Below are 12,367 nucleotides of genomic sequence, written 5' to 3'. Positions count from 1 at the left end.
ATAAATTTTTAAGCTATCAAATTGTATAATTTGTATTCTGCAACTCGGGAATTAAAAAATATTATTTTTAATTAGCCTCTAATAATTTTTATTTATTAATTTGTTTATGAGTTTATAATTTATTAATTTATCTGTGAAAATGAGATTTAGGACCACCAAGTTGTCACAATTTGTGTCCTAACAAACTCAAAAATTAAAAGGATATCACATCTAATTAATTTTTAATAAAATATTTATTTGTGTTTTTTTTTTGTTGAAATTTTATATTTAGTTATGAAGCAAATTATATTTGAATTTAAAAAATAAAAAAACTAAGTGGGCTAAACTTCCAAACAAATAGGTTTGTTTTTTGTGTGTTTATGGTAGGCCAAAATTAAACTAAGTTGAAGACATAAGAAAAAAACCTTAAGAAAAGAAAGGTTAAACTGGTAGCTAAAGAAACCCTAGGATGTGTGTTTCAAAAAGAGGTCAAGTCTTTCAACAGCCTCCAAAGCCTCATCAGTATACTTGGAACACACAAAAGCAAAACCCCTCGACTCACCGGTCATTTGATCTTTGGGGATGAAGATGTCGAAAACCTTGCCATACTTATCAAACAAAGGAAATAGGTCGTCGGCAGTTGTACGGAACGTGATGTTGCGAACGAGGAGAGAATAGGTGACAGAGATGTCTGGAGGACCTGACCTTCCGAAGTGAGACATGTTTGATGAAAATAGGATTGGATGCAGAGAGGGAGAGAGAGAGTATGAGTGCGGCAACGTCAAAGAGCATGGTCGTCATTCCGACAGCGACGACGACAGTGACGACATCGTCGAAGGTTTGAGTTTTCTAGTCTTATTTTTAATTTTATTTTTATTCATAATGTAATCTTATTATTACAAATCAAAATTTTACATTTTTATAACAAAAGAGAAATTACATGGTGAAGATAAAGAACAAACATATTTATTATAGGAAAAAAATACTTTTGCGTTTTCTGTTTGTTGTTTGTTACTGATACTTTCTTTGGTTTCTTCCTCTTCTCCTTCTTTGTATGTATTTTTTTTTATAACTAGAGTTAATATCAGATACCCTTTAAAAGATAAATGAAGATGTATTTATAAAGTTTTTTTAAATGTTTAGTTGTTTTCTTACTCTGTCTTTGTTCTCCATTAATTTCATGTTTGATGCTTAATTTCTTTGCTCATAATCTGAGTTATTCTGCACATCTGATCCATTCACGATTTTAGCCTAATTGTTTTTATCTGATTATGTTCATCTGTTGGACTGGTAGGTTGGGTTAAAGAGCATTTTGATTTGCATATTTAGTTAATTTTTGTACATGATTCAACCACATTTGTCTTTTAGTTTTTTCTGTTTCAAACTCATAATTTTGTTTCTTTTCATTGTATCATGTAGATAATGGTTAAGGGCAAAGGGAATTGTTTTTTCATTAATTCATTACATACCATTTTTGTCATATTTTGTATCAAACCTTTAGTTATAAAATTATCATTTTTCAATTAGTTACAACAAATTAGTTACAACACTCTACCTTATGTAATTATCTTTTTCTCTACTTAGTTACAAAGCAAGGCTACTGCATCATCCAGAATATTGCATAAGCAAGACAAGGCAGAAATAGAAAGCAAAGCAGTAGTAGTTGGCTTGTTTAAAAGTGTAATTTGATTTGGCTTAATTTTTTAAATTGTAATTTGATTTGACTTAATGTTTAAAATTGTAATTTCTTTTTTTGTGTTTAAAATTGTAATTTCTTTTTATATATATCTTTTTTATTATATGTTTTTTTTAAAGATTTTATAAATATAAATAAAATAAAGACAACATAAAAATTGTTATATTATGAGTATAATTTAACAAACAAAATTAGGGTACTATAGTTGTCTTTATTTAATTATATTTTACTTGAAAAATATAAAAATATGAATAACAGAAAAAGTAGAATTACAAAGAAAAAAAGTACGTGAAATACAAAGCCACTAAATGTTAAAGTGGGAATGATGAAATCGGATCTTTTATTGATGCATAGATCACAGAAATAAAAAATGATCCTCTTTGGATTGGTTACCGATGCATATATCGACATAAATGAATCTTCGGATTGATTATCGATGCGAAAATCGACATGAGTGTAAGTGATCATCTTCGGATTGATTATCGATGCGTAGATCAATAGGAATGAAAAAAAGTAGTTGGTCTAATCTTGAAAGGTAGATAAAGAGGGAGATTATGTATATGATACTTGCGAGCGTTAATGGTTGTCGAGTATAGATAAAGTATAAATATAAGGTATGAATGATTCGTGCGGGTTTTATGCATTATGCAAAGTTGTTGAGTATCAGTAAAGTGTGAATGAAAATGCATAGATCATGTGAGTTTGAGTAAATTATGCATGATTTATGTATGTCATGAATTATTGATCAATTCTTGTTAATTTCTTTGATTCCACGATCCTTATGCTCTTTTACGCCCCAAAATTCAATAGATAAATAGAAACAAATATTGTTTCCGCATGATAAATCTTTGTACCTATAGTGTGACTGCTTTTTTTTTTAGGCGAAGTAAAGTTCGTTGTTTAAAATGATTATCCTCCTTATTATTTTTTACACACTCGTATATCTTGAGAATCAATCGAGTTTCCGTGTATATATTTTTCAAGTGTCAAAATACTTAAAATATTTTTATATTTTCACATATTTCAAATTCCAACATTTATTATCATAAAACAAACATTTTAAAACATTATAACAATCAATAATGAAACTGGATTAGTTTAGAAAGAGTGTATGTACAACATCGAATAACAATATTGGAAAATGTACATTCGTTACATTGAAAACAAAACAATTGAGGCATGGGTTACAATGTGGGGACGAGTGTGTTTAGCTTTAGTTGGAAACATAACAAACACTAATCGTTCTTGTAATTTAGGACTTCTATTAGTCAGCTTCCAAGAATAATAATTACCTCAATTTGAGGCGCTTGATTTTTTTTAATCCCTAATTTTTGCATGGATCGCTCTTCCAAGTTTTCAATCCATCAGGATACTCTAATTTTTTCCTAGGTTGCTTTTTCAGGTTTTCAACCTATAGAGTCCATTTTTCAATCATTTTTTTTTCAAACATAATATTTTTTTACTGCATATGAATTTACTAGAAGTGGAAATTCTCCTCCATCCATTTCTGCGAATATTAGAGCTCCCTAGAGAAAGTTTTTGTCACAACATATGGTCCCTCGTAATTCGGGGTCCTTTTTTATGGGCAATATTTTCTTTAACACTAATTCTCCTTCTTGAAACTCTTGAGTACGAAATTTTTTCTCGTATATTTTTTTAAGTCTTTTTTGATATAGTTGGCCATGACACAGAGGTATCATTCTTTTTTCATCGATGCGATTCAATTGGTCATATCGTGATTGAACCCACTCTTCCTCTTCTATTTTTCTTTCCATCAAGACTCTGATCGAGGGAATTTCAACTTCAATGGTAAGTACTGCTTCGATTCCATACACTAATGAGAAAGGAGTTACCCCTGTTGAGGTGCGAACAGAGGCTCTATAGCCATGTAATGCAAAGGGAATCATTTTATGTCAATCCTTATATGTCTCCACCATCTTTTGTATGATCTTTTTGATATTTTTATTTGCTGCTTCTACAACCCCATTCATTTTTTGACAATATGGAGAAGAATTATGGTGCTAATTTTAAAACTATCACATAACTCTTTCATCATTTTGTTATTTAGATTAGTCACGTTATCAGTGACTATCTTATTTGGCAAGCCATATCGACAAAGCAATTCTCTTTTGATGAATCTGACAACCACACTTCTCGTCACATTGGCATAAGAAGTAGTTCTTACCCATTTTGTGAAATAATCAATAGCTACTACGATAAATCGGTGCCCATTTGAAGCTTTAGCTCGATTAGTCCAATAACATCCATTCCCCATATTGAAAATGGCAATGGTGATGTTAAAACGTTCAAAGAGGTGGGCGGTACTAGTACTTTATCAGCATAGATGTGACATTTATGATATTTCTTTATGTAACTAAAGCAATCAGACTCCATGGTCAAACAATAGTAGCCAGCCCTTAAGATTTTTCTTGCCATTGCATGCCCATTTGTATGAGTTCCAAAAGAACATTTGTGAACGTCTTGAATGATTTTCTCCGCTTATGCTTTATCCACATATCTGACGAGAACCATATCATGAATTCTCTTATAAAGCACATCACAATTTAAGAAGAAATTCATTGACAACCTCCTTAAAACCCTCTTGTCGTTCTCTGAAATACCCAATGACTATTCCTTATTCTTAATATATGATTTGATATCATAAAATCATGGTTTGTTGTTAGACACATCCTTTTGATGGCTTACCCTTTTGCTGAATTTTTATGGCCGACACATCCTAACCGATGCTTATGTTGAACATTGATGACAATGTGGCCAGGGTGTCGGCCAATTGGTTTCCTTCTCGAGGAATATGGTGAAAAGTGATATGCTTTAAGTTTTCTACCAATTTTGTGATATGCGTATGATACGAAATCAATTTGGAATATCGGGTTTCCCACTCTCATTTTGTCTGATGGATGACCAAAGATGAGTTTTCATATACCTCAAGAACTTTTTACCTTTGATTCAGTGGTTGCTTTTATGCCCATGAGACATGCATCATATTCTCCAATATTGTTTGTGTATTCAAAACAATATAGTCGTAAATGGAGTGAACTGGTTCTTTGGGGAAATCGAAATGGCTCAAATTCCATGCCCTAATGCATTAGAAGCACCATCAAACACCAACGTCCATTTTTCTTTATCAAATGATTCAGTCCTTCAAATAAAGTCATTATACCTTCATCGGGGAATTCACACTACATTGATTGATAATCTTCTACAGGTTGTTAGGCTAAATACTCTACTAGTGCGCTTCTTTTGATAGTCTTCTATGTAACATACACCAAGTCGTATTCTAATAACAACATATGCCAACGGACAATCCTTCCAATAAGAGCATGTTTCTCAAATATATACTTTATTGGGTCCATTTTAGACATCAACCAAATTGTATGGCATAACATGTATTGCCTCAACCGACGAGCAGCTCATGCTAATACACAACATGTTCGTTCAAGCAGTTAATACCTTGTTTCACAACTGGTGAAATTTTTGCTCAAATAATAAATAGCATGTTCTTTCTAACCAGATTCATCATGTTGCCCTAGTACACAACCCATTGACTTTTCAAGTACTATTAAGTACATAATAAGTGGTTTTCCAGGAACATGAGGCACTAAGATTGGAGGTTTTGACAAGTATTGTTTAATCTTTTCAATCGCTTTTTGACAATTCTCATTTCATTCAACATTTTGGTCATTGCGCAACAACTTGAAAATTGGCTCGCATGTAGCAGTTAGATGTGATATGAACCTGGCAATGTAGTTCAATCTACCCAAAAAGCCACAAACTTCTTTTTTCGTGCGCAAAGTTGGTATTTCTCTTACTTTATTTGGGTCCACCTCAATTTCTTTTTGACTAACGATGAACCCAAGTAACTTGTCTGATCTCACACCAAAAGTGCATTTAGCAGTATTTAAATAGAGTCTAAATTTTCTTAATCGCACAAATAATTTTTGAAGGTTAACAACATGGTCTTCTTCGGTTCGAGATTTTGCAATCATATCGTCCACGTAAACCTCTATCTTCTCTATGCCCACCTCTATTGGATTGGATGCAGAGAGAGGGAGTATGAGCGCGACAACATCAAAGAACATGGTCGTTATTCCGGCAACGGCAACGACAACGACAGTGACGACATCGTCGAAGATTTGAGTTTTCTAGTCTTACTTTTTTTTTATTCATAATGAAATATTATTTTTACAAATCAAAATTTTATATTTTTATAACAAAAGAGTAATTACATAGTGAAGATAAAGAACAAACAAATTTATTATAGGAAAAAAGTACCTTTGCGCTTTCTGTTTGTTGTTTGTTATTGATACTTTCTCTGATTTTTTCTTCTTCTCCTTCTTTTTATGTGCTTTTTTTTATATAACCATAGTTAATCTCAGATACCCGTTAAAAGATAAATGAAGATGAATTTATAGAGTTTTTTTTTAATGTTTAGTTGCTTTCTTGCTCTGCCTTTGCTTCTGCATTAATTTCCTGTTTGATGCTTAATTTCTTTGCTCATAATTTGAGTTATTCTGCACATCTGATCCATTCACGATTTTAGCCTATTTGTTTTTATTCGATTATGTTCACCTGCTGGACAAAGATGGTTTGTTGGGTTAAAGAGCATTTTTATTTGCATATTTAGTTATTTTTTTTTACATGATTCAACCACATTTGTCTTTTCGTTTTTTCTGTTTCAAACTCAGAATTTTGTCTCTTTGCTTTGTATCATATGGATAATGGTTAAGGGCAAAGAGAATTGTTTTTTCATTAATAAATTCATTATATACCATTTTTTCTATATTTTGTATCAAACCTTTAGTTATAAAATTATCATTTTTTCAATTAGTTACAACACTATAATATATGTAATTATCTTTTTCTCTAATTAGTTACAAAGCAAGGCTAGTGCATCATCCAGGATATTGCATCAACAAGACAAGCGCAACAGTAGAGAGCAAATCAGGCTAGAGCAGTTGACTTGTTAATTTGATTTGGCTTAATGTTTAAAATTATAATTTGATTTGGCTTAATGTTAAAACTGTAACTTATTTCTTTTTTTGTTAATACTTATGAATGCATAAATATGTATATATATCTTTTTTATTATATGTTTTTTTTTAGATTTCATAAATATAAATAAAATAAAGACAACATACAAATTGATATATTATGAGTATAATTTAACGGGAAAAATTGGGGTACTACAGTATCTCCTTGTGAACAAATTATGTGTATCTTCAAGTGAATAATTATGAGTGTTTCTTCTTGTGATTAATTATGAGTGTATCTTTTTGTGAACAAATTATGAGCATATCTTCTTGTGAGTAAATTATAGGTTATCTTCTTGTGAACAAATTCTGAGCATATCTTTTGTGAGCAATTTTTGAGCATATCTTCTTGTGAGCAAATTATGAGCATATCTTCTTGTGAACAAATTATGATCATATCTTCTTGTGAACAAATTATGAGTATATCTTCTTATAAACAACATTTCTGACCATATCTTCTTGTGATCAATATTTTGACCATATCTTCTTGTGGATAATATTTGAATCATATCTTCTTGTAAGCAATATTTTGACCATATCTTCTTGTGGATAATATTTTGACCATATCTTCTTGTGAACAATATTTTGACCATATCTTCCTGTGAATAATATTTTAACCATATCTTCCTGTGAACAATATTTTAACCATATCTTTTTATGAATAATATTTTGACCATATCTTCTTGTGAATAATATTTTGACTATATCTTCTTGTGAACAATATTTTAGCAATATCTTCTTGAAAACAATATTTTGGTCATATCTTCTTTTCACCTTGGTCAAAGATTTCCTTCAATTATAATTCTTAATAGTATCTAATTTTATATTTTGTTCAAAAACTTATTCCCATGAATCTTCATTCATACTCTTGATTGATTAGAGCGGGAATGGATTTGGGTTTGTTCTTATATATTAAAACTTGCATATATTAAGGGAGAACCTTGTTATATTTCTATGTTTTTTTCACTCCTTTAAAATTAAAAATTATTCACAAAAATAGACGTTTGTCATCATCAAAATGAAAGAGATTGTTAGAACCAAGTTGGTTTGAAGAATTACGACCCTTATATATTTTGATGATAACAATATTATATTTTGGAAATAATTTAAAGCACTAATGTTCTGATTAAGTGTGCAGTTCTTAGATCAAGTTTATTTTGAATGACTTTACGTTGTATTGTCTAATGGTTAGATCTAAGTTTAAGGAACATCAAGACTCCGCTCTGATTTCTATACTCTAAGTCTGGTGAACACGTTCTGAAACATGCATCTGATGACTTTATCTAATATAAGCAATGTTCTTATTGGTTTTCCTGTAATGCATACAATCAACATATGTCTACTTATGCATCTAATTGTGTGTCTCTAATAATCTCGTCCAATATTTGATCGCCTGCCTCCGTTGAAAAGCAACACTTTGATAAAGATTCAACACTCAATATAGTCAACACTTTGATGGAAGTAATCATTCTAAAATGACAAGCTTTGAAAAAGTCAATGCTTTAAATAGTCAACATTATGAATAAGATAAAAAATTTGTGACTCCCCTCCTGAACACTCTAAATCTGTATGTTTAAAGGTCTATGTAACATACTCTGATCATGATACCCTCTACTCTTTTTGTTTCCATATCAAGAGACACATAATCAATTACAATGACTATTTCTGGATAAACTTTAAAGGTGAAGCAATCTCTAAAAGATTTGATACAAAAGATCATAACTCATGCTAATTTGTTGTAATCCGGACAACGACCAAAAACCTTAATGCTCTCTATAAAAGGACATGCAACCCTCATTGAAAGCACAACAACAATAAACACCCTATTGTGAGATTTATTCAAAAATCTTTAAACTTACTCTTTTGTAACCTAACTCAGTAGTGGTTGCCTTCCCTTGTACTAATTTTAATAAACTTTTGCTTATAAAAAAAAAAAAAAAAAAAGGTAATGTGTTTTCTCATGTGCCTTTTCACCTTTTGTGGTTTTCGATCTTCCTTCATTTTTGTTTACATTTCAACAAACACATTTCTTCATTTACAACATTGTCATAACATATTTGGGAAACAAGATTCATGGATATACATATTATTCTTTTAATCATCTTTCTTCAATTCTTGAACATATCTTTGTCGTTTAGAATTTAATCAAAAAGATCATTTGAATCCTAAATTTAAATAATTGTCTCGACCACATTACACAACCTTTGAATACTCTCTGCAAGTGCAAACTATTTTTTATTTTTCGGTTCCAACCATTTTAACATTTCCAAAGTCAGTAGAAAAAGAGAGGACAATGACAAATAGAAGTTTATCCCTTCTTTTTTTTATGCTACTTTCTTCTCTAATTTTTCATAATCTCTCTTTCATGTATCCTCTTTTGTTATATTTCTCTAAACTATTTTTATCATGAAACTTATAGTATAAATTCAAAGTTTAACAATATCATTGTTTCTCCTTCGTTTGTATTAATAATATTTGTACAGTTTTTATTTTTATTTTTATCGTTAATATTTATTTGATGTACTATTTCTTTATCTTCCTTTTTTTTGGATCACATATTTTCCTTTTTATTTTCAGATTGAGGGAAATAAAATTTTGACTAAATAGCACCGGTGGTCCCTTAATTTTAGTAAACTTTTAGTCTTTTATCTTTGTTTTTTCCCAAATTGGTTCTTTATTTTAATTTTAAGTGACAAATTGATCTTTTATGTTTTAAAATGTCAACAATGATATCATTTTTTTACAAAAATTTATCAAAATTTTCAAACAAAACACATAAAATTAATTATACTCTTTAATATAATACAAATTTCATCAAATTTGTAACTCAAATATTCAAATAAATTTATATTTTTATTCTTTATTTGATATTGTTAGAGATGCAAATATGAGTTTATTTAAAAATTTAAGTTATGAATTTGATGAAATTGAATTATATTGAGGATGATAATTAGTTTTATGAATTTTGTTTAAAATTTTTGATGAATTTTTTAAATTTTTGCAAAAAATAAAGGTAATATTGTTGATATTTTAAAACATAAAAGATCAAATTGTCACTTAAAATTAAAATAAATGACCAAATCGAGAAAAAGAAAAAAAATAAAAGACTAGAACGTTAACTGAAATTAAATTAAAAGACCACAAGTGTTATTTTGTATAAAATTTTAATTTGAATTGCTTATATCCATACAATGGTAGTAGTTGAGTTTCGTGGGTATGTTTCATAGATAATAATACAATGGAATAACAATCAAGTTTTGTTTGTGTTGGTGTAGATAAACTATTTTTCTTCTAAATTGAATGTAGATTTACATTCATTACTTTAGTAGATACAAATTTTCTGTGCATCACTCTGATCTAAAATCTAGTTAAGTAAATTGTGTTCTAATATATAGGGGTTGTCAATGCCGAAATCATTTAATGTGGATCATACTAAAACTAGCACACTATTTGTTTTAGAGAAACTGCGCTCTATTTGTTTTAGAGAAACACAATAGAATAAGATTCAATTATCAACTATTAGGTCAAATTTTCCTAAGTCAAATTCATTAGAATTGAAATGAACCTGGAGGCGAAAGAGTTGAACATTAATTTATAAGATGAATTAGAACAAGTGTTTCATAAATCAAAATTCATTTTTGTTTTTGTTTTAGGAGATGGCAATAACTTAGCTATTGCCTGTTTTCCTTTTGTGTTTGACACAAGATTTGGCTAACACAAAATAGAGAGAATAGATTTTCATAGGATGAAACTTGTGGACGCAACTTTTAAAATATAATGACTTGCGCGATGGCCTCCTTCGGAGACCAGCTTTTCGTTTTTGCAATCCACACTAAAACCCTAGGGACATTCACATTTTGAAGGAATCACCAACTAAACTTTACAATTGAAGAAACTAGATTTTCTATACACATCAATAAAACACTGGCATTGTACATCAACTAGAGTTTTTCTCTTCCCAAACACATTAAAGATGCCCTGAAAATGAGAAAAAGAAAAACAGAATCACTTGAGAGAAAAGTAAAATGACTTTAGATTCATTGAAGACACATAAAAAATTAGCATTTTTTTTTTTTAAGTTAGTAGATCTAGTGAAGATCCCATTTCACTCGGTGAGCTTCCTACATAAATTCAAATTCAACAATATTGTAGAATAAAAAATGACGGTTCCCAAAAGGTTGTCCAAACTGGCAAGTTTTCAAGAGAATCAAATAAAGATTACCATTGGATAAACTATCGACAAATTATAGGATGAATTTTAAATTATCACATTTTTTTATTGATTCATTAGGTTGTCGATAGTTTATCAACAATTCGAAGTAGTGAAACATATGGCTCTATTTCAACATACACTATTCAGTTGAATAATTTAAAAAAGCACTTATAATTACTACTTCGAATTAATTCATATACATTGTCAGTGTAAAGAGTTTTTACATTGTCAGTTAATCACAACTATTATATCATTACAGATGTTTGACTTTCCCCTTAACTATCTCCAAAGTTATGCCCATTAATGGTTGTGATGTGCTGACAATGTAAACAAATTTACACTGATAGTGCATGCAAATTAAACTCAATACTTATTACCATAAATAAAAAATGAGAGGTTACGGTCATCAAATCAATTACTCATAATTACAGTTGTGAACTTTAGTAATTAGAAGTGCTGTAAAAGCAACATTACCCATAACATATATAACTATACTCAAAGCCTATATGAGACATGAATAACTTGTCTTTCTTCTTTTAGTTTGCTGAGAAAGTGAATTATATGACTTTATAGTATGTACATGTAGGATTCTGTTAGGATATAGATATAGGGGAATGAGTTAAGGGATTAGTTGGTTATATGTTTAGTTAGGAATATTTTGTATAAATAAGGAGTTGTTGAGTTAGAATGGGATAGTTTTTGCAAAATGAAGTTGTAAACTAGAAAGTGCTCTAGCGAGAAAGGAGAGTGCTCCTTTGGAGTAACCTTGAGTGCAAGGTTATTAATCTCTTGTATCTTCTTTTTCAACCTCACATACATGAATAAGAAATCATCCATTTGTTTACATTTTTTATCTTTATTCCTTTGAATCTGTTTCTTACACCATCATTTTAGGAATAAGATATTTATTTTCTGATGCCAAAGTCTCCTTTAGTGCCTTATTTCTTTTGATTGTTGAACCAAACCATTTACGGTTAGGTCATGACTAGCGACTAGCAAATAAAACATGTGCTCATACCTAAATCAATAATATCTCTTTCTATTTTTAGTCACAGAAAAATAATAGCTCCATTAGTTGCAACAAACAAAAAACGCAAAATTAGATCATGAGGAATTGGTTCTTACATCACAGCAACCAACTACTACCAAATTTCATTGATGGGTTTATCATAGTTAGCCACAGATTTTCACAGATGTCTAATATTACTTCTCTAATATTACTTGCTCTAATAAATAACTATCAAAGTCATTTTGAAACCAATTAAGTACTTTTTTTTATCAAATTCAAGTATAATTATTCACACACAACAATCTTGATTTTTTCATGCCCTAAGTTTTACATCTATCTTACACCTCTTTCTATTTCTCTTTCTTTCCTTTTAGATTACTCATCACATCTCTCAATTTTTTCTCTTGTCTTCTCTTTCC

General features: G+C 29.8%; 1 protein-coding gene and 1 long non-coding RNA gene across 2 annotated transcripts in view; one reads left to right on the top strand and one right to left on the bottom strand.

Moving 5' to 3' along the window:
• Nucleotides 1-431: 431 nt before the first annotated feature.
• LOC140919925 (uncharacterized) lies at nucleotides 432-1,780 on the top strand. Its single transcript, XR_012162591.1, has 2 exons — nucleotides 432-817; nucleotides 1,564-1,780. It is a non-coding gene; the product is annotated as an uncharacterized lncRNA (long non-coding RNA).
• Nucleotides 1,781-10,347: 8,567 nt separating this feature from the next.
• Nucleotides 10,348-12,367, bottom strand: part of LOC101501376 (glycosyltransferase BC10) — a 4,590-nt gene continuing 2,570 nt past the window's right edge. The window contains exon 2 of the mRNA XM_004498000.4: nucleotides 10,348-10,704. The gene's annotated coding sequence lies outside the window, so the exon portion shown is untranslated. The remainder of the gene's footprint in view (nucleotides 10,705-12,367) is intronic.

Source organism: Cicer arietinum, chromosome 4 (genome assembly GCF_000331145.2).
Source record: "Cicer arietinum cultivar CDC Frontier isolate Library 1 chromosome 4, Cicar.CDCFrontier_v2.0, whole genome shotgun sequence".
NCBI classification, from domain to species: Eukaryota; Viridiplantae; Streptophyta; class Magnoliopsida; order Fabales; family Fabaceae; genus Cicer; species Cicer arietinum.
The sequence above is the reverse complement of the archived record's forward strand: the minus strand, read 5'-3'. Positions and strand labels throughout refer to the sequence as shown.